Source organism: Cydia strobilella, chromosome 6 (genome assembly GCF_947568885.1).
Source record: "Cydia strobilella chromosome 6, ilCydStro3.1, whole genome shotgun sequence".
NCBI lineage: Eukaryota > Metazoa > Arthropoda > Insecta > Lepidoptera > Tortricidae > Cydia > Cydia strobilella.
In genome coordinates this window covers 1056780-1080939 of record NC_086046.1, presented here as the reverse complement: position 1 = coordinate 1080939, position 24160 = coordinate 1056780, and the positions used below count along the sequence as shown (strand labels likewise).

Here is a 24160-nt window from a genome sequence, read left to right as displayed (position 1 = left end):
CTCTCCGAAACATGTCGCGCGAGTGACTAAAACAAGTGAGTCTAAACCGTAAAATGATTTAATGTTAGATGTCTCACAACAGTTTAAATTCGACTATTATTTTTAATTTTTTAGTCGCTTTTGGCGACATGTTTCGGATTCTTTGGGAATCCTTCCTCAGGCACGAGTTGTCCGCGGCGGTTGTACGTCGTGCACTGCCCGCGCCGCCTGCCTAGCAAGGGGAAACATGTCGCCAAAAGCGACTAAAAATAATAGTCAGTTTAATACCGTAAAAATTAAATCAGAATCAACCTCCCGTTTGATAGCAGTGATGTTGAAACATCACTTGAAACAATATTCCTATCATTAATATCTGCTATGATAATTGTATCACCATCACTCATCATTTGTCACCGAAAGTACAGAGGCGTGCCAACTTTTAAATATAATTAATTTGAATTTGGAAAATGATCAAATGTCATCAGTACCTGTCACAGATCACTTCGTAGATGGTGCATGTAAGATGACTTGAGGTTGCAGTACTCCGTGGCTCTATATACTTGTTTAATGTACATACCTCTTAATACACGTAATAATAGGTAGTAATTTAATACTCGCTCTCGCTCTATCATTTGCTTAACAACGAAGACTAGTACAGTAGACATTTGCATTGAGTTTTTTTTTTTTTATTGATTCAATAAGGAAACAAATTACAATTTGGTAGATTATTACAAGACCCATCGTACGCAAAACCTTATGGAGGTTTGTGTGCCGATGGGGAGTTCGAGAATAACATAAAGAAAAACAATATTATATCCTATATCTTATCATAAGTATGATTCTTAGTATACATAGCTAGTGTCGTTAGTTGACCTTCAAGAAAAGAGCGTATTCCCATCTTAAAGGCCGGCAACGCACTTACAACCCATCTGGTGTTGCGGGTGTCCATGGGCGGCGGTAATCGCTTACCATCAGGTGATCCGTCTGCTCGTTTGCCTCCTATTTCATAAAAAATAAAGTTTTTAATAAGTGCATTTTAACGATTTTTTTTATATGTTTACCATTTAAATATTTAGCACAAACAACTTCTGGCAGATCATTCAATATTTTAGGTAATATATATGTGTACAGCCTAGTGCCATATATGTTGTTATATTTGGGTATACAAAATTTGTTTTCGTTCTGTAGACTTCTTAGTTTTGTACATCTTTTGTGTTCTTTTAGTTTAGTAGTTATTATTACATATGTAGTATAAAGAAGTGATAGTAATACTAAACAATGAAATTGTCGCAATCGCAACCTGAACCATGCGACCAAAACGTCGTAAGCGCCGTAAAATTCATGGCGCTTACGCGTAGCTCGCAAGATTCACGCTCCGCTTCTATGGTTTGATGTTAAAACAACATCAACTCGTGGCGCAAAATACTGGTTCTATATACCGGTTCTATAGTAATAATATGTGGTGTTTTCTATAAAAAGGGACCGTTGTCGATGGTGTTTACGCCATTATAAACGATGCTCCGATATGAATACAATGCCGCGCGACGCTGTGCGGCGTAAGCGCCATTGACAATAAGGTCCCTTTTCATAGAAAATGCCCCATATGTAGTTAAATGAGACATGTAGATATTTATATGTTATGTAAATGTTCATGTCATGTCATTTTAAAATGAGAGCGTAACTTCGTTTATATTCAATAGGGGATATTACTGCAATGTTCTGCCACCAGAATGCAGCACTAGCCTTTTTAGTAAACCATAGAGTAAGCACAGATATTTGTTCCTGAGTCATGGATGTTTTCTATGTATTTAAGTATTTGTATAAGTATTATAGGTATATATATCGTTGTCTGAGTACCCACAACACAAGCCTTCTTGGGCTTACCGTGGGACTTAGTCAATTTGTGTAAGAATGTCCCTATAATATTTATTTATTTATTAAAAAAAAAAAAAGAGTAACTTAAACATACTGTTCCTTTAACAGGTTGTTGACAAGTTTTCACAGTTAATAAAATATGACATTGATTCATCAAGGCAGTTTGTTTACAGAGGACCTACCGGGAAACGCGAATCCGAAAATTTTCTATCTACCTCTTTATCGCTCGAATAAGTTAGTGGCAGAAATGTTAGGTAACGAAATTTCGATTTTCTTGTTTCGCGATGGACCCTCCGATTGTGGTAGTGGCGTCACCTACGCAGAGTTTCGCGTAAGATTTCCTATCCAATTTATTAAATTATATCGCCGCTATACTTACTCAACCTCGTATCTGCGACACTCAATTGATGACAAAAACACCCGTATTCCGATTGAAAGAAAAGCGACATTTCCATCAAATGATTGTTGCAGATATGAGGTTGAGTAAGTATAGCGACGATATGGAAGTGGTTTTTTGGCTGCGCGTTCGTGTGTCTCTTATATAAAAATTATTCTAAATAAACTAAAAAATATGCCTTCAACGACGCACTCATTAGTTAATTAAAAAATTGAACTAATCACAACTGACCTATTTTTTGTCAACGTCATCGGATATTGATCAATAGATGAATGATCCAGATTGAGTCAGTGGCTGAAGTCTCGTGATTGAAGGACAGACAGACTGATTGGATATAATTACTTTAATATATATTTTATAATTACTTGCATTTTATAGACATTATAGTTTTTGTTGATATTGTTATCGTTGAATTTGAACAATGATAAGTAATATCAATAATTAAGAGTATTGTATTATGAAATTGAGTACTGGTTGGTGAATGATATACAAACGATTTTCTTTGTTTATTTGCATATAGTTATATCTTTCTTATCAACTAATGATTACTAACTAATGCAAATGTAAAATACCACTACGGTGGCAAATAAGCGTGTGCAGATATTTTTATTTTAATAATTTTAATAATACTTAAATAAATCTAGCCAATTGTAATTTGTCTGATGATCGATCGACCAAATATATTAAAACTGCTAAAACTACTTCTTACTCTTTCCTAATAGTTTTAATTTTTGAATTGAATCCCAGGAAAAAAATCTTTATTTCCAAAATCATATTAAAATTATGAATGATCTTTAAAATTCCACTATAATACATGTCAAAACTTAAAATCTAAAACAAAAACGTATGCACATAAAAGAAAGAAAAAAAAACAATATTTAGCAGTGGCGCTAGTGAGCACGAATATGGGCTTTTAAGCGTTTGAGCCTCGCGGCATTTTCCGAGGCTGCGCCTGCCAACCTGGTAGCGGAAGCAAGATGAGTAGGCGCAAATGTACGCAGCGGCCTTTGGCTCAAGGAACTAGCGTTCCCCGGCAATCTCCACCGAATTGCACCTTCCCATACAAACGTAGTTCCGCTCTCATTTTAAAACTACGTGTTGGATTGTAATGAAACTTTGGACATTCACTGACATGAGGTATATCTAGGTCTGAAATTAGTATATATAGCTCTAATTTATAAAACAAACGAACTAGAGCAAAAACAAGTTTTGTATGAAAAACAAATTCGCTGTATTTTTTTAACTATGGTATCTGAAGCTACATAAACTAATTACAGACATAGATATACCGTATCCTATTGTAAGTACAAAGTTTCAGAGCAATCTAGCTAGTCGTTTTAAAATGAGAGCGGTACTACGTTTGTATGGAGAACCGAGCTTGCCGGGGAACCTTAATATTAATATACCGCTTGTTTTGGTTGACACTTGACAGGTTACTGTTTAAGCCATCAAAACGGACCCACACAACAGGCCAGAGGTTACCAATTAAGCTACAAATTTCTATCATCGCTTTTTTCATCAATTTCTACTATAATTTCGATATTGAATTATAATTTCTCGTAAGGAATGTCGATCGGTTGCCATCCGTCTCAGGAATTAAATTGTGCGTTTGACATGATGTCACTGAACAATTTATGATATTGACAGTTGCATGCATGGTTAAGAAGATGGTTCATGGGTAGCGAGTAGCGGAAGCGGATATAAAAGTCGCTTCATAATAGAGAGTATGCCAACGATTAAAAAGATGTTATGCCATTTTATTTTAAGTCATTATCATCATGTTAGCCGATAAACGTCCACTGCTGGACATACTCGTAGGCCTCCCCCAAGGCTTGCCTCTCTGACCGATCTTGTGCCGCTCGCATCCATCGAATTCCCGCGACCTTCACCAGGTCGTCGCTCCATCTTGTTGGAGGCCTACCGGCAGCTGGTCTTCCGGTTATTTTAAGTATTGAATTTTTTTTAGAGATTACTTATTCGGTAAGAAATTTTTTTTGGAGATTACATATTTTGGTTTGCATTTTAAATACAAATCTCTTAAAATATCACGTTGAGTTTATAGATTCTGGTAAAAAAAATGAGTGCGTGTAATCTTTACGCGCGATTGAAGTAAAACTTCTTTGACGATGACGTTTATGCTGACGCTATGTTGGCACTTTGACGTGTGTCCTATTGTGCGTCTGTCACACTGAGCGTTACTTTCGTCAGAAACAAAAACTGTTACCCTCGAGTTGCGCCTAAAGAAGTTTTACTTCAAAAAACGTTTAAAATATAATGCTCTACGCGCGAGTTCGATTCGAATTTGCCAGATATTTTGCTACTGTTCTTCATAAGCGTTTAAAAACTCTCCGCTTATGCTTTAGCCACGGACTTACCGGACTACACGCCATATCTAAAAGAGTTGTTAGGATAATTATAGGACACCTATTATGGGATGAATTCGTTGAAGTTGCATAACATTAATGTTACATAAAAAATGTATAAGGCATGTTGTTTCGTTTTACCCTTTCATGCTTATATTATGTAGACCTTATGATATTGTTAATAAAGTTCAAGATTGTTACTAAAGTATTGAAGATTATTTGTGATAGTCGACATTAGTCTACCCCTTTTTAAATACGATTAAGGGAAGTAATACTTTTTTTCAATTAATAATTTATACATGAGATTGTTATTTAAACAGGTTCAACAATTGTGACGTTTTCAACTAAAAGGTACCACATTGTCGCTTGTTGATAAGGTTGATTTCTAATTGAAGCTATATGGAAATAGCGCCTTACTGACAAGCGACAATAAGTACCCTTTTGGTTGAAAATGGCACAATTATAAACGTGTTAGCCATATTTGTTTAAAATGTTAGTACAATACTAAGTTTCCGGGAATAAGTGTGAAATATCAACCTTGCTTGTGTAGACACATAACAACCGTATAACATTTGAAAACTAGTTTGAGCAGGAGAATACGGTAAACAATTCAGTTTTAGAATCCCTACTAATAAAGAGCAAAACTATCTCTGTCTGTCTGTCTGCGACCTATTCACACTTAACCGCTGAACTATTAGGGTAATTCCAGGATAGATGCGCCACTTTTTGAAATAGTTTTATATTAACTCAATAATTCATAAAACATCATTTAATAGCAATATGTATATACGTATGCTACTTATTCAGATTTAACCGCTGAACCAATTAAACTTAGATGAAATTTATTATGGAGATAGTTTGAGGCCCGGGACGTGGGGTAGTTTTTATTAATCATCATCTGATGACCACGCCGACGAAGTTGCGGGCAGAAGGTGCTTCTATACTGTAGCATTTTTTTCTCTATTTAAAAACTTTCATTGTGACCTAACATCAAACATGTATGCACTAAACGGGACTCAAATCTATGTGAGAATAAAAACTAACCGCCAATATTAGCTCATAAATGGATAAAGGAGGAAACTATAATGTCTTAATGATAGTAACTTACGCTTGTTATGGAACAAATGTTCCATTATGTTCTATTCTCCCACGGTAAACATATCAACGTATGGTTTTTACAAACAGTTGTAAACTTATCAGTTTATGAAATTATGTATGGATTATGTGATGTAATGGTTTTATTTTTAAAATATGCAATATGCTTAAGTAGTACCATTGATTTGTCTACCCCGAATATTCATATAAACTAATGTCGGGTAGTTTAGTGTTGTTTACCAAAATCACAATTGACATTTTGCTGGGACGTCAGTATCCCGTGACCACAGCTAGCACAATCTAGCTGAAACGTCGGAAAAAAGGTAAAAAAAATGAAATTATGGGAAATGGATTATAACTTATTTTTATTCCTCCTAAAAATACTCCTCAATAATATTATCTTGGGTTACCTCGCGGTTATTTATGAAATAAAACCATTGACGCGATTTAATCCGTCTAAATAGTTTTATTTCATGAATACTTCCCAATGCATGTTTTATAACTTCTCGATACAAATAATTTTAACATATTATATACTTTGGAAGAAATAAACAATGGCCAACAACCAATGAAGACGTTACCTCCCGCGGTGCGTGTCGAATTTAGCCTAAATATTTATTACACATTCAGTTATTTCGATTTAGATGAACTTAACGCGTTGCGTGTATTGTCAGAGTAACGTAAGAATTAAGAGGCCGGTGTCGTTTTTAGTCGCAAAAAAGTAAAATTGATAGATTTAGGCCGTGAAATTTTACACCTTTTGTTACCTAATTGAAATAACAAGTACTGGTTTCTATTAGCACGTCTTCTTATCTTACCTTTTATCAGATCAATTTTTTGAAAACAGACTCACTAAATTAGTAATGTTTGCTTTTCTGATGGACGTTTAGGTAAACGCGCGTAAAGCACTGATTTTGTCGCTCTTATTTGTAAATTTCGTAAAGTTTGGACGGCTAAACATAGTAATTTTGTATTACACATATCTGTACTTGACGTTTATCAGACTACATTTTTATTATTATGACTTTGAAGTAGTGTAAATGAAAGTTAGACGAAATCAATTTTCTCCAGAAATTACTTCAAAACAAGTGACAATTTCTCTGAAAATCGACCTAATTTCAACGTAATTTTGATACTTAAACAATCTACAACATTTGCTGAAACTATTCTTGTACATCAATTTGTATAATTTACCACCATGATTTTTTGATGAATTTTTAAAAACTGCCCCTTATCTTCATGCATTACCGGTGACGCACGCTCGCGACCTCATTATTAAAAGGCAAGATGAGAAGACGTGCTAATAGAAATCAATACTTGTTATTTAGATATTACGTAACAAAACGTGTATGATTTCAACGACTAAATCTATCAATTTTACATTTTTGCTCCAAAATCGACTACGGCCTCTTAAGTTTGGACAGTTATGCATTGACCCTTTGGCACAGTCGAAAATAGTCGAAATCAATGATATGTTTACACTTTTGCACACTACTCCTTTGTAATAAGGCGAACAAAAAAACTTTAATAATGTAAACACATCTGTACACTGGCGCTTAAGACAGGATCTTCAGTATGCTAGCTATCTTAGGCTGCGTTACTGCTGTAGTATTGCGGTGCAGCATTACTGCCGACTTCATTGAATTTTCAGTTGTTACCGAATAACGTGCGTTCAAGTATCGTGAGTAGCAATTATATCGCCAAAACTTCTAATCATAAATTTTGGCAGTTATCCCCAACATTTCCAAAACACGTCGTTTAGACGCCATAGATCTCCCAATAAGCCAACAATGATAATTAAAGTATACTTCGCCGGATCATAGCAAACTGCGCAGTCATGCCGTCGATCATCTATCGCTTGACAGACAAACACACCGGGTTTATTCCACTTGGACCTCTTCTAGAGATAGAGGATTAAGTCAACTGCGTTATGGATAATATAATAACTGACGTTAGAACGATCCGGGTCAGGCCCGAGGCGAACAACACTTTGTTTTCTATGGAAAGTAACTTCCAGCAAAACTAAAGATAGAAGCGTTATCTGAAAGATTATTACATCTACCTAATAGTACGGCTGATTGACACCACGGGAGACCCCAAGGCTGGCGCGTACTTCTCGCAACGAATCGCCCTGGCGGTTCAGCGAGGAAACGCCGCCAGCGTAATGGGCACCATGCCGCAGGCGGACCTGCTGGATGGGGTGTTCTTTTTTTAAGAGGTTCTTTTTTAGGGTTCCGTACCCAAAGGGTAAAAACAGGAACCTATTACTAAGACTCCTCTGTCCTCATAGCAGACTAGACAGTTGAAATTTTTATAGATGATGTATTTCTGTTGCCGCTATAACAACAAATACTAAAAAGTACGCAACCCTCGGTGGGCAAGTCCGACTCGCACTTGTCCGGTTTTTTTTATATAGGTAAGTTTCCTAACAGTTCACATCCTATAGTCGTTACAAGCTAAACCAATTTATAAACTAGAGCTATCATTATTATTGTTCTTGTCTTCTTTTTTACCAACGAATCTCCAAATCTCTTACATCATTCTACACGAATTTGACATCAGTCGGAAATGTTATAAGGAGAAGTATAGCTCGAAAGAACAGCGGGCCGGCAACCCTTGAAGTGCCAATTGAACTTTAACTTTGTGCATATCTCACCAAAATGTGAGTACAAGCAAGAGAGACTGCCAGAAATGTCATATCGATATCAAATAAACAGTTCACGAACAAATTGCGTTCCTGCGAGAGATAGAACAGTTCTCTTAGAAGCATATAGCCCAAAAAAGACAATTAGAATTTTTTCGCTAGAAAGAAATCCTTATTCACAAAGTTTTAAGGATTTGCCATACTGGTTGCGTTCTGCGGTGGCAAATCCTTTAGCCAAGAAATTCGAAACGTCCTAGGATCCAAAAAACCCAAGTAGAGCAGACCTCTCAGTGACAGACGCCGACAAAGCACCGCCAAATCACGCAGCGATCACTTGTAATTGTGCGACCTGATTGTACCCTCAATAGCTATCGTTACAACAAATTCATCTTTTGTGGATCTTTAATTAAATGGAACGATTTTTGATATAAATCGTCTATTGTTTAGTGACATGCCCTTATCTGTTGAAAGTTAGATTCACAAGAATCTTGATATTTGAAATAACTGTTCTTAAGCAACAATTGATTGGTGAAGTAACGATGACGCTGTCATATTTGCACAAGTCTATCTATATATTGAAGCATTTAGTTTGGTCGTTTCTCGATATACCTCCGAATCCGCCCAAGACTGTCTCTCGCCACTTGTAACCAGCTGTCGCCTCAAAACATACACCCATCTTTCTGGTGGGCGACTCTAACCCCTCCGATCTTCCCTGGGTCTCCACAGGTTTTCCCGGTCCATCGTTCGGCATCCATACGTGCGACATGCCCTGCTTCATTTTCTGCGTTCTATGTTGGTTGCCACATCTACCACATTCGTCTTCCGTCTCCACTCGTTTCGCGTTCGGCCTGACATGGCTCCACTCTCAAAAACAAAAGTGAAAAAATTCGATTGATCACTATCCAGGGTGGATAATGGGGACTACGTTAGTATAGAAACGATCATACACAATCCTCTTAATATATTTAAAAGGCAATTACTTTCCGCGGCAGTTTCTGCTTACTCCATCATATCTCTCCCAATCTAATTGCTCTTTCAACATCTAAACAATAGCCCACCCGCCATGACAGTATCCTGACAGATCTCGTCATCTTCATTATCGACGGTCACGGCGATGATTTGACAAACGTCATTGTCAATCGAGGTGAGAATGGAAAATAATTAATACTTTGATTGGACTGTGTAGTTCTGTAGTTGATAAAGGGTACGCTAATTGATAGTATATTGTGAGTAAAATTCAACGAACTATATTTAGTATAACTACGAATCTGGCTAGAGCACAGAATAAATAATAGTACTGCTAGAGCTCAAAAATGAGCCCACGGGAATACTGCCGAAAGCGACTCAACTGCACTGCGTGCATGTTACCGCCAAATATTGGAAATAAATCATCATCTTCCTCTAGTTGTCCCGGCATTTTGCCACGGCTCATGGGAGCCTGGGGTCCGCTTGGCAACTAATCCCAAGAATTGGCGTAGGCACTAGTTTTTACGAAAACGACTGCCATTCAACGACCTTCCAACCTAGAGGATAAACTAGGCCTTGTTGGGATTAGTTCGGTTTTATTGGGATATGAGTGGAATTCTACCAAGATTGTATAGAGTAAAATATTATTTATCGCAGACAGTATGTTTTGTATGTTCCTCACGATGTTTTTCTTCACCGAAAAGCGACTGGTAAATTAAATATCAAATGATATTTCGCACATAAGTTCCGAAAAACTCATTGGTTTGAACCCGCGATCTCCGGATTGCAAGTCGCACGCTCTTACCGCTAGGCCACCAGCGCTTCTCAATATTGGAAATAAATGTATTTTGAATTTGAATTTGTTAAAATTGTATAATCAATCAACGTAAGCGATCTTAAGGGGCCCACTGATTACCAGTCCGCCGGACGATATCGGCCTGTCAGTTGTTCGGAACTGTACAAATTTTTGTTCTAAATGACAGGCTGATATTGTCCGGCGGACCGATAATCAAGGGACCCACTGACCAAAGGGCATATTAAAATAATATCAAAACCGTAACAGGTTGTTAAATCTGAATCAGGTTCGGGCTCCTAAATTTTGAAAAACGTTCCATTTTGCTAACACTACCTTCGGCCTTTTCGCACAAAGCGTAGACTCCAGGGTTGTCACTGCAATGTGTCAAAGTCGTCAGCCGAGGGTTGTCAACGCACGGTGACTTGCACCCTGTTGATCGCTAGGGGGACCACGCTGCCGCGCTGCTGGTGAGCGGAAGACTAGTCCCGACTCAGGCTAATGCAGTTGTCAAAATAAAAACATAGACATAATTTATTGGTAATAAGATATTACGGGTCACAATTTTTTTACTTATTTCTACACATCACCACACCACATTTTTGATTTATATCACTAATATTTTTTTTTTAATAAATAATTCAATATTAACTATTCTTTATAATCTATAAATTCTTTAAAACTATAAAAGCTTTGCTTGATTAGCCAGTTTTTTAGCCTTGCTTTAAAGGAACTAAGCGTTAACGCTTCTGTTATAGAGACTGGCAGCTTGTTGTATATATAATACGAGTATGTCAAATTTGTTAATGTGGTCAATTTTCAATGCACCGTGCGATCTCTTGATCGCCAGGGGGAATTAAGTTATTCCTATGATCGCTAAGATGTCCTTGGAAATGAGTTAGATATTTCTACAAGCAATATGTTCTATGTGTTTTACTATTTAAGCACAGATCCTATTAACGGTAGTTTCTTTAGTATACTAAAATTAATTATTTTATGGCAGTTTTGTAGTTGATAGTGATAAAGATTTACAGAAATACAATAAATATTTGTCTAATTTAAACAGTGATTAAACTAAATCTAAACCTAAATTAGCCTGAGGCATTGTTCCCAGGACACTGGCCGCGTTCCCCCTCTGCACAGTGAGGCTGAGCTTCTGCGCAAAAAATGCGCCAGCTCGTAGGTCGCCAGACACCCAGACTAGTTTGGTAGAAATTTCTTTTACTAGTTTTCTGGTGTCTGACGACCAAGTTTTGTAGTTTACTTAATTATGCAAGCGTTTCTTAAAACACTTGCATAATTAAGTTTCAATATTAGACATTTATTCACGATTTAAAATGAGATAATTTCCCTGATTTGTGACAAAATTCATCCTTAACATTTCCGTTATTTATTTGACTTGAGAAAACTGATAAAACTGATAAAACGATATTTGATAGAATAGAATAGAATATAATATAATAAGATTTTATTCGTAAGCACAAACAAACATTACATAATATAAAAAAAAAAAAAAAATAAGATTAAAGTGCCACGAAATGGCCTCATCTCAGCATGTTGCTGGTGGCTTCCAGCGCTGATCTTCCGATGAGACCATCAGGTGAGAACAATCACGGAAAGTAACAGACAAGAAGAAAAGAGACATAAAATAACATACAACAACAACAAATACTTAAATAAGAAAAAGGTACACAGCAAGAAGATACAACATAACGATTAAATTAAAAATTATTTACATAAAACAAGCAACGCACTTATAACATAACACTCAGTCACTGTATCGGTCCGGTCCAACCATACCTTGGCTGAACATTACAGCTACATAATTATGCAACTAGCGTCAACGGTAGCTACACGAACTAAACTAAACTATGATGAACCAATGATATCCCACTTTCCATCGCGTTGTCACCCCACAATCGCCGGCTAAGTGACGATGATCGACAAAAACGGATGAAGTGCGATTTTATTAACAGCTCGCTTTCATCAACTTGAAAAAATACCCTCTATGGGAATAACAAATGATGTTGTTGGGCCGGAAAATGGTGGATCCTTTGATCGCGGTGACTCGACGTTTGACGTTTGAAGAGATTTTGTATGACGATGGAGTGTATGGGTATTATGCTGTGATGAAAAAAGGTGTTTGAGAAATGGTTTGGAGAAAACTAGTACCTATCTAAAATTATTAGAAAGTGAAATTAAACTATCATGAGACATATTTCAAAATATTTATATCGTACGGTTTCACTCACTATAATTTTGACTTTTAGCAACATGTTTCGGATGCTCCTATGATGATGCGGATTAACGATGCTCCGATATAAATACAATGCCGCGCGACGCTGTGCGGCGTAAGCGTCATCGACAATAAGGTCCCTTTTCATAAAAAATGCCCCAATTATGGCTGCGATACAAAAGTGACCCATTTTAAAAGCGTTTGAATATACCTAAAGCTTAAAGTGTGAACATAATATATGTATTTTGCCAGTATCAAAATATCAGTTCTAACCGAATCGATTTGCAAATCATAACCAAACTTGCCAATCGCCATTCAACCCTATACGTGTTATCGCTGATTCATTATAGGGGAAGCAATGCACGACCAAAAGAACATAAAATACGTATAATTTGTGAGACTTCTGTCCTTCTGTTCATGGGAATATGGTCACCCTTGCCAGGTGCATAGTAGCAATTATAACTGTTATTAGAAGTATTATAATCGTTTTTTTTTTGATATTGATACTTAGGGATGATGAGCTTTTGAGTGTTGATCAGGTATTGAAATGTGCGTATATCAGTTATCACATTTTACACAATATTCGGATGTGGCGCCAGTGTGATGACTGTGACAAAATTGGAAAAAAATAGCCGGATACGGTGGCGGATTTAACCTAATTCCTACATGATAGAGGCGATATTGGGGCGACTGAGCCACTGTTCGAGCTGAGCCACTGTTTCCTACCCTACCCTACATTGACCCACCTGTTGACGTCTCTATTGCACTCGCGTTATTATATTGCTGTCAAACTCGCACAGTGACATTGACAACCGGCATCATGGGCTGGACAGCTATATAAATATGCGCGTACAATTCATGGCATGTTTACAAAAACAACATAACTAAAACTTTTTGTCGGATTTGAATTTTTGTTATCATAGCATTCGTCAGGATCTACACGTAGAGTAAAAGATAGTGTCCAAAAATGACCCCAATTGTCCAAAATCAGTCCCCAAAAATATACCTATACTAGTTAAGTAAGATAAATCTGTACCTCTGATAGAATACAAAACATAATTTCTATAGAAACTTGTTTTATTTTCTTACAAAAAGAACATAACTAACAAAATTTTACAAAAATAGCATAAGTGACGAACTTATTTTTCAATTTTTTCCCAAAAATACTGGTCTTTGAAATGTGTAATCGTATATTTCGGAACTATTGGCCACTTACTAAAATCACCTATACAATGTTTATGTCCAATAACTAATATATAAGAAGACATTTAGTTTTTTTCGTTTCCTGTAAATTCATGTCTAGTTATGTTGTTTTTGTAAACATGCCTTCAATTACAGTTTTGTACACGGAATCTTAATTCAACTATTACAGTCGAGTAGAAAAAACACTTATGAATATCATGGCCTCATTTTCACTACTGCAACGCTGCAGCAATAACGCTGCTGAAGTCGCCATCTGAATTGTACCTTAAGACAACCATCAATTTTTGTCACCTCGACCTCAGCTGTTCAAAAAACAGCCAACAAATAACAAAGAAAAACCCCGAAAAGCGAGTGACTTTGGACAAATTGAAGTATAATACAGCAAGGCGACAGGAGGAAAAGCAATGAATCGAGCCGACATGTGTCGCGGTGCCAGCCCTAATGACAGTGCAAATCGGCCGCGACTATTTATCAACTTGTATGGCAGGGCTGGCGCGTTTTGATTCTGGTGAAGGTTTTGTTAAGTAACGGTTTTTTTGGTGTTTTATGATGGAAATGAGGTATGAAATTTCGTGTAGTTTCGTAGTGTTAAAAAGTATAGTTTTAAATAAAGTGACGTATTATATCGCTGGAATAAAAGCATCCATCATACCAAAGAGGATATAATAAGATATAGCGGTACTATCATAGTAGATTTTGTAACCACAGTAAATTCACTGCCATCTATCAACACACTTTAAAACGAAATATGAAGATTTATAAAAATACGATAAAATGTATTTAAATATGGATAAATGATTTTTTTTATTTGCATTAATTATTTTTATGATTTTGACGCATGTTCTTTCACTGATATGCCTTAAAATTGTTAAATAACAAACGAAACCGTAAACGCCATCTTTACGACAGTAGGCCAAGGCTAGTAGCGCCCTCTGATCGAGAATAAAATTTTCTTGATTTTCGAGGCACGTTTTTTGCTTTAGACTGTATCCATCTATTACGGAGTTATATCTATTTTTGATCATACCATAGAGAAATAAGAAATTTTATTGTGTTCATATTCCATACTAAGATAAAAACCCATAAGTTTTGAGTGAGCTTTGCGATAACTTATTTTTAATATGAAGTTTTAAGCGAGTTTTTAATTTATTATTAAGTTTTACCATATACCTTCCATACAAATTATCATTATTAAGTACGTAAGGAAACTTATGAAAACTATAACTCATTTATTACTCATTTCTCAATGATCATACATCTGCAGTTGACTAATTAAGAACATGAAATAAAACAATGAAATGGATTATATCGCGTATTTTGAATTTATAATACATCCCAACGTTTCGAACCTGTTCGACGGGTCGCTGACCACGCTGAAAAGAACGCTGTAAAGAACGCTGTAAAGAGTTCGAAACGTCGGGATGTATTATAAATTAAATATACGCGATATAAATAAAACTATGAAAACGGATTATATCGCCGATATAATCCGTTCTCATAGTTTTATTTCATGAGTAACTATCGCGGTAACCGAAGACAATATTATTTAAAAACAACCTAATAACTCAAAATATTATCCCCACCAAAATATTAAACGAAACTTAATTGGTTTTTTCCATAATAAACGCCCCTAGCAACTGGATAAAGACAATTTATATAATCCGGTTTCTACATAATATATCTTCGTCATAAATGGCCCGTTTAAATTAATAATCAAAACTAAATCAATATTGACATCGAATCGATAATTCGATATTTTCGATTATGACTGAATCGATTATTCATAGGCGAATTATGTAAATGTGGCAATTTATAATCGAGCGTAGTGTGTTTAAGTTATATAACTCTCTCTGTTTTGACCTATGGTTGACTGATAGAGAATGCCTTAAGGCATTAAGTCTGCCATTTGTACTTATTTTTTAGTGTGCAATAAAGTTTAATAAATAAATAAAAAATATAATAACTTATTTGTCTTAAGGAAAGCGTAATGGTAATTATACAGGTTTAGGATCTAAATTGTTTTCTTTGCAAATATGTGATGTTTTCAATTAAAATGTACCACATTGTCGGTTGTCGATAAGGTGGATTTCAAATTGAAGCTATATTGGAAATAGCACCTTATTGACAACCGACAATAAGTACCCTTTTGATTGAGAATGGCACATATCATTTCTTTATGTATAGGAACAAGGTAATTCACCAAAATCTTTTAAATGGCTAACCCTTCGTCACCTAGATATTTTTATACATATGTCTAAAGGGGCCTACTGACTATCAATCCGCTGGACGCTATCGGCCAGTCAGTTATTCGGAACTGTCAAATTTTTGTTCTAACTGACAGGCCGATATCGTCCGGAGGACTGATAGTCAGTGGGCCCCTTTAGTCGTATACAAACATTAAAGGACTAACTAGCGGCCTGATTTTAACTACGATACGCCAGAAATTTGCTAGATACGATATGGATCCGTACACATAGTATATACAAGTAGTTATAGACATGAAACCGAGAGACCAGGGGTAAGAGAAAGACATATTCATGTATTGACAGTTTCATGTATGGCTGCATAATCCTGTTTCTCTTTCACTTATAAATTTCCGTATTTCGCCTTAGCTATGATGCCATAACCCGACCATGAAAAAATGCCCGGTCGGTGATAAAGACAAAGCATGGCACTATTTTCTCTTTCCTCTTATAGGAATCGCAATAAGACTATCTTTCTCTATCAAAGAGTGTCAGGCCCTTGTATGGATCGGTAATGCCAGGTCAAAAGTGACGTTTTTGGCAAATTTTTGAAAAGTTCGAATCAGGCCGTATGGGAAATCTAAAAGCATTTTTAAGGAGATGTGCATGTAAAATGTCATCTTTCTAATTTAGTTGTATCGAGAGGTTGAATGTTGAATAACAATTAATTGCTAAATTTTAATTACTTATTTATATTCAAAAGATATATAATTTATTTTTTATTTTATTGGTATTAAGGATAACAACAGCCGTAAATATAACTAAGACATAATTATGTTTACATAAAACAAGGCCAATAACAGTCATCCATTGAGTTACATTATGTAATGATAAAAAAAAAAAACAAAAAAAAAACACGAGAATGTACATGACATAAACACAAATGCTCGCTGCGCTAGAAGTACTACATATTGGTTGTAAAATATTTAAGTAATATAGTTTAATTTACTTCTTAAAATTATTTTAATTTCACTTTGTATCGAGAGGTTGAATGTTGAATAACAATTAATTGCTATATTTTAATTACTTATTTATAATCAAAAGATATATAATATTCACATTTTTAATTCACCATTAGATATGATCAACTTTGTCATACACAGTTAATTATGTAATCAGACAACTCATCATCTCGTATTTCGAGACATAAGTGTCAATTTGGCATATTAGGTGTTACATTAGTATACATATTATCTTCATTACTGTTTGTAGTTTTGTACCGGCATAGTTACTTGTGCAACAAGAGAGGAAAGTTGGTTTTTCTTTTGAGCCCCGAAAAAGCGAAAGATTCTAAGTTAGAAAGTGTTTATTTTGAGACCCGAAAAAGCGAAAGATTAGAATCTTGAGCGTAGCGATGGACTCGAAAACACGAGATGTAAAATAACTTTGCTCTCGTGTTGCACATATAATTTTTCACCTCAGTAGTGAGAACATATTAAAGGTTTAAATGTATTTCGAATTACACAGAATAATACAGGGAAAAAAAAAACGAATTTGTAATAGAAGTATGAAGTGGCAGTTCATGGCCTTCACTAAATAAAAAAGCTACTTTGTTTCACTCCCTGGAGCGAGTAAAGTCGCACTTTCGTCACTTCCTGGAGTGAGGAAAGTAGGCTTGTTCGAGCTGCTAAGGTGAAATAGTAATTTACGTAGACGTGAGCGAATATGTCAATGTCAAAACTGGTGGTAGCCGTACTGGTTCAAATATTAACGCCAATTAATAATCTTCTAGTTTCTAACGTCATAATTACTTATGCCACCCACTGTCACATCTTAATTACGAATATTACCAAAGATTCATAATTAAGATACATATTTTAGAAATTATTATATAATAATCTCAACGAAAGATCACAAGTTTGTGTGTGGGATTTCTTCTTGTGCCAAAAGTCTTTATTTTGTTTGCGTTAAAGTTGAATGTTGCTTTTTTGAGAAAGATTGCGTAGCTATTAGTTTTTGGCGTTAACAATCAATTAAATATACTATTGATATTCGTATAAATTATGTATACTTTTCGGGGCCCACTGATTATAAGTCCGCCGGACGTTCAGCCTGTCAGTTAGAACAAAAATTTGACAGGCCGATATCGTCCGGCGGATTCAATATCAATACCTTATATTATGAATTATAATTAACACCAATAAAAATATTTAGTTCACCCTCTCGAAGGTTTAAATTTTCATATAAGTAACGAAATTAAATGCGGCCTCCAACATTGACTAGGTTCAGTATGTAAGTATGATAATTTTATTCATAATGTTTGTGCCAAATTTAAAATACCACCTAGTTTGATGTCCAAATGTCAATCATTAAAGGGGCCCACTGGTTACCAATCTACCGGACGATATCGGCCTGTCAGTTAGAACAAAAAGTTGCCAGTTCCGAACAACTGACAGGCTGATATCGTCCGGCGAATCGGTAATCAGTGGGCCCCTTAAGAATCACTTAAAAACAAGATTTAACATTAACCTTTGCTCAATGTCGAGAATATTAAAAGCGGTATTTTCAATTTAGGAAAATGATGTAAACAGTCTAAAAAAATTGAATAAGGCAAGACTGGTTGAAGTGATCTAGATTTTTCAATAATAATATAAATCAGAACCGCGTCATTCATATAATTTGTCTTGTATCTTGAATATTATGCAAAAATTTAAGACTACATTTATAAGTATCATACTTACTTCGTAAAAGCTGTATGATAGAAACATTGAATAGTATGTTTAGTTTATGTATTTTTTACATGTAGGTAAGTGTTTGGGTTGAGAACAGCTGTGCGTGCATACCTATATATTACGTAGAAGTAGGTAGGTATAATGTACTTAAATTGTTACCTAAAACCGACCAAGTGCGCGTCGGCCTCGCGCACCGAGGGTTCCGTACTTTTTAGTATTTGTTGTTAAAGCGGCAACAGAAATACATCATCTGTGAAAATTTGAACTCTCTAGCTATCACGGTTCATGAGATACAGCCTGGTGACAGACAGACGGACAGACGGACAGCGGAGTCTTAGTAATAGGGTCCCGTTTTTACCCTTTGGGTACGGAACCCTAAAAATGGTATCGCCAAAAAGAAAAACACCTATCTTGCCGGGCCTTTTTAACCTATCGGTAGGTTTTCTACACAACACTAAAAGGTTTTAAAAAAGGCCATTTAGAGATAGTATAGTTAGTTGGTTAGTGCTTCTGGACTTTTTCCGCAAATCGACAACTATTATACTTATAATTTTAAAACGAATACGGGACTTAATCGCGTTACGTTCGTGGTCACAGGCAGACTGGCTGGTAACGTCACGTTCGTAACGTCAGGCCATAAATAAACGCAAGTTTGTACGCGATAAAGTCCCATGTTAGTTTTAAAATTATGAGTGAAAATCTGTTAGTTTAAATCAGTATATTATGCTTAATGTATAATTTTGGTGCAATAAAGAATATTTACTTACGTACTTACTTATTTTGAGAAAACGAGGTAGCTTTACTCTTACCACCCCAGCTCCTCCATGAAGCCTAGATTGTTTTTAGGTTGCTAACTGCTCTTAGTGTGCACGGAGTTCTAGTCTAGTTCTAAAAACATTTAAAAACTATTCTAAATATCCGCTGGACAGCCAATTGATTTCCCGTCAAAACTGCCTGCTAATTTAGTGCCAGAGAATTTTCACCGAATTAACCATTTTTGACTGACACTGTTCGCCAGGATGCGGCGCGAATGAAATTAAATACCCCTACCATTTGCTTAAAATAAAGTAAAAATTTTTTTTTTTGATAACCTACATGATACCTCATTAGTAAAACAGTAACAGTAGTGTGGCTCATTAGTAGCCACAGGAAGATGTGTGCAGACCTTCTTCTTAAAAATACCGGCCAAGTGCTAGTCAGATTCGCCCACCGAGGGTTCCGTACTTTTAAGTATTTGTTGTAAGCGGCAACAGAAATACATCATTTGTGAAAATTTCAACTGTCTAGCTATCACGGTTCATAAGATACAGCCTGGTGACAGACAGACAGACGGACAGCTGAGTCTTAGTAATAGGGTCCCGTTTTTACCCTTTGGGTACGAAACCCTTAAAAAACTCTCGCTGCAACAATCATCTGTCAAGATGCTGTGGCCAATGATGATGACATGATACCTCATTAGTAAGTAAAATATTCTTTATTGTGCACCATAAAGTTGAAAAAATACACAGAAAGAGAAATACAAGCTTAAGACTATGTAACAATAGCGGTCTTATTGCAAAAAGCGATCTCTTCCAGACAACCTTGGGGAAGCAGGAACCAATATGGACCCAAAAAAAGTCGCGAAAATGGACCCTTTAGGTACTCTTATAATCTAACCTAAGATATAATCTTAACTGACCTACTTTTCTGGTAGCAATTCTTTGCTGCAAGGGTTGCAGTTCTAACCTAACCTATTTTTCTAGTAGTCCGAGCAGTTTGGTTCTGTAAAAGTCGCAGTTCTAACGTATATTAACCCAAATTAACCTTTCTGGTGCCTAGCAGCTTTTTGTGAAGCAAGTACAATTAAGATTTATCTCACACATATTTACTTATATACTACTTAACATCAAGCTTAAAATACATTATGCGAAAGTCAGTCTATCTGTCTGTTAGTTTTTCACGCTTAAACCGCTGAACCGATTTAGATAAAATTTGGTAAGAAGATAGTTTAAATAACAGGGAAGTACATAGGATAGTTTTTTTTTTTTATGTGATATTCAGAAAACGAGAAGACGAGCCGCCTGATGGGAAGCAGTCATCGTCGCCCATGGACGTAAGCAACATCACAGGAGCCACTTAAGCATTGCCGACCCTTGAGAACCCTAAATACCCGCTTCTTGAAGAATCCCATGTCGTAGCACAAAGGAAATACCTCAGGAGGCAACTCATTCCACATTCTGCACGTTCTGGGAAGAAACGAGCGGGATGCCCGCTTATTCATGGTGTGCCATGTGTCTAAGAAGTGAGGATGAGCCTTGCTCCTTTGGCGGGAGGTGCGGTGATAGAAACGAGACGATGGCACCAGATCAAAAAGTTCTTCGGAAGTTTTTTTGAAGCAATTTCCATTTAATGCAAAAGTCGCGGTAAAAAGTTACTAAATTATAACAATTGAGCATTGTACAGTCTCTTCATTTTTGTAATGTCCTGGCAGAATATCAGCGATGTGGCTTCCGCATCATCATGCTCAGCCAGCGCCTATTCTCTGCCACGACACATGGTTTTGTATTTGTATTGTTTTCTTTTACTTATTTCAAGGATTGTAAACTAGTTTTTAAGTTTAATTCTAAGCTGCATGTTTTATATGTACCATGTTGTGGAAATGAATAAAGTTTTTATCTATCTATCTATCTAACTAAAAGCTTATAAAAGTACCAGGATATCATAAACGCGTAGTAGTTCGTTCAGCGTTATAATACGCGCTGTCAATCAGGCCGGGTGACGGCCCAGTCCAATACAATGGCGTTATCGGGCTAATGTTATTTACAGTTATTGCTGGACTATGGTTTTATGTTTTAAATTCGATATCGGATTTCCATTGTTTGTAAGTCTGGCAATAGCAATTCATCGGTAAAAAAGTAACTGAGGAAAATTGAGTAACTTCAGAATAAAATAGTAAAAACAAAGAAAGTAAAATATACAATATAGTTTACCACAGAAGTACCTTTTAAAAACATCGAATTTGAGTTCAGTTAGGCAAATCAATATGGCACCATTTCCTGAACTCGCCAGACAGTAGACCACTTCATATCCAAACGAGAAAGAGTTTTGTGTAATTATCAAATGTGTAAATGTGTGCAAATGTGTGTGTGTAAATGTGTTATGTGTGTTTTGTGTCTATATGGATCAAAATGATTCGAAATAAATAATTGAATTGAATTGTAATTAGTAAAAATATTTCCAAGTGCATTTTTTTATCACCCATAAATAAAAAACGAAAATCACTCATTACAGTTAAAAAGTTCAATCAAGAGATACCTTATATTAAATATTTATATAATTTATTATGCATACTTATGCGGTTTTTTACACGCATACACGCAAGAAGGGCTTTAGCAAAGTTTTTCATCATATTTCATCATATATTTTCTACAATTATCAAGTGAAATACCAAAGTTCAGTTTAAGATTGTATGTCGATAATAAAAATTGTTCCTTCCTACCCTTAAAAGTTTGTGTTCCTATAGATAACTGAGACGGCATAGTTCTTATTTATTTAGGTACCCAAATGTAGGTTATTTTCGAAAATTGAAATTGCCATATGTACTGTAAAACGTTGTACAATACATGTGCGAATAGGTAATTAGGTTCAATGTACACAGACGTGTGTAATTAATGTCATTACCTGGTCTAACGCGATTAAATTTAATTATTTTACTTTTTTTCCGACGTTTCAGCTAGGTTGCACTAGCTGTGGTCACGGAAGACTGACGTCCCAGCAAAATGTCAATTGAGATATTGGTAAACAACCCTACACCCGTTAATGATATTAAATGTGTGCAAAACGTGAGTTTAAACAGATGGGTGTCACCCGTTGACCACGAACGCTGTAAAGGGTTCGAAACGTCGGGATGTATTATAAATTCAATATACGCGATATAATCCGTTTTCATAGTTTTATTTCAGATGTGTGTGAGTCATTCATAATTCGTTAAATACTTTTTTTAATTTACGAAACGGGATACCGCCGTTTAGCCAAAATATTTTTCGCCAAATTTCACTTCCCAACAAACTTATGGCATCAGTTTCATTTCCCAAATGAAATTTTAGCAAGTTTTATACTTCGCAACCATTTCATTTCCCAACCCCATATTGCGAAATGAAAATGACGTACTAGGTTGGGTTAGGTTAGGTTGGATTATGAAAATTTGCTAAATGAAATTTTCAAATGATAATTTGCGTAAAATAGTTTGGGAAGTAATACTTTGGGAAACGATTTTTGGCAATACATTAGTAAACCTAAAGGAGCCCACTGACTATCAGTCCGCCGGACGATATCGGCCTGTCAGTTGTTCGGAACTGTCAAATCTTTGTTCTAACTGACAGGCCCATATCGTCCGGCGGACTGATAGTCAGTGGGCCCCTTAACGAAACCTATGATCAAACGCACTGAATCAATATAATTTTGATACATCTAAAGCACATTTTAAAAGAGCCCAATGATAAGAAAATTACCCATTACAACCCCATGTTCATACAAACATACATATAGGTAAATATTAATTAAATCTGTATTGCAATCTTTACTTAATGAGTCACTTGTACTACGTCCACGCATGAGTTACGATTACGATGCATGCGCGAACTATCATACTTCGAAATATTGTAAAATGAGCCTTATTCATTTTGGAATAGGGTTGTTAATATAATGGGTAAATATGATTTTGTGAGATTTGATATTGCATTTGTATAGTAATTTAGGAAATAATAATCGGATCTTGAAAATAGAGTCTGGAGGTTATTCAGATGTAAACTTCATATTATGCTTGATTTGGTAGGAGTTTGGTTTTTCTGTTTTATTTAAACGTAAATAAATGTAGCGATCGCCGACTATTTGACAGTATTCTCTGTTTCAAAATGGAATACTTTATTCCTTATTCCTTAGTGTAAGGCCTGAGTGGACGCTTGAGTTGAGCGTGCAGCGGGGCGGAGCGTGCAGCGTGCATTTTAAACAAATGCAAACGTATAGGAGCGGCCTTAGTGCACGCTGCTCAAAGCCCTTGGACGCTCGAAGCCACGCTACACGCTCCGCCGAACGCTCCGCTTCGAGCGTCCACTCAGGCCTTACACTAAGACTCCGCTGTCCGTCCGACCGTCAGTCTGTCACCAGGCTGTATCTCATGAACCGTGATAGCTAGACAGTTGAAATTTTCACAGATGATGTATTTCTGTTGCCGCTATAACAACAAATTCTAAAAACAGAATACCTAATATAAATATTTAAATGAGGCTCCCATACAACAAACGTGTTTTTTTTGCCGTTTTCTGCGTAATGGTAAGGAACTCTTCGTGTGCGAGTCCGACTCGCACTTGGCCGGTTTTTATCCTTTACATTCGTACACGTTGATATTGGTATTATTGGTGTACTATTGCACTTTCACAGCTTGTCTCTTCTTAAATAAAATCAATTAATTCAGTATAAAATTTACACCCAATTTTGTATTAGAGCAACAGAATAATGACGAAAGCATTTTAAATCGTATTTGCGTTTACGCTCGTTTTGAATCAAACTTCAGAAAGTTCAGAACCCGTAGTGTAATTTTTTTGCGTTGTTTATTTTTGTATGGGATTTTGAACAGCGCACCAAGCGGGACGTTTTGGAAACTCAAAATCCCATACAAAATGACACTTAACGCGTCGCGTACGTCACGTCACGCTA

General features: G+C 36.0%; 1 protein-coding gene across 2 annotated transcripts in view; it reads left to right on the top strand.

Annotated features, from left to right (window-relative positions):
- Positions 1-24160, top strand: part of LOC134741938 (protein tiptop-like) — a 475809-nt gene that overhangs the window by 81457 nt on the left and 370192 nt on the right. The window lies entirely within an intron of this gene.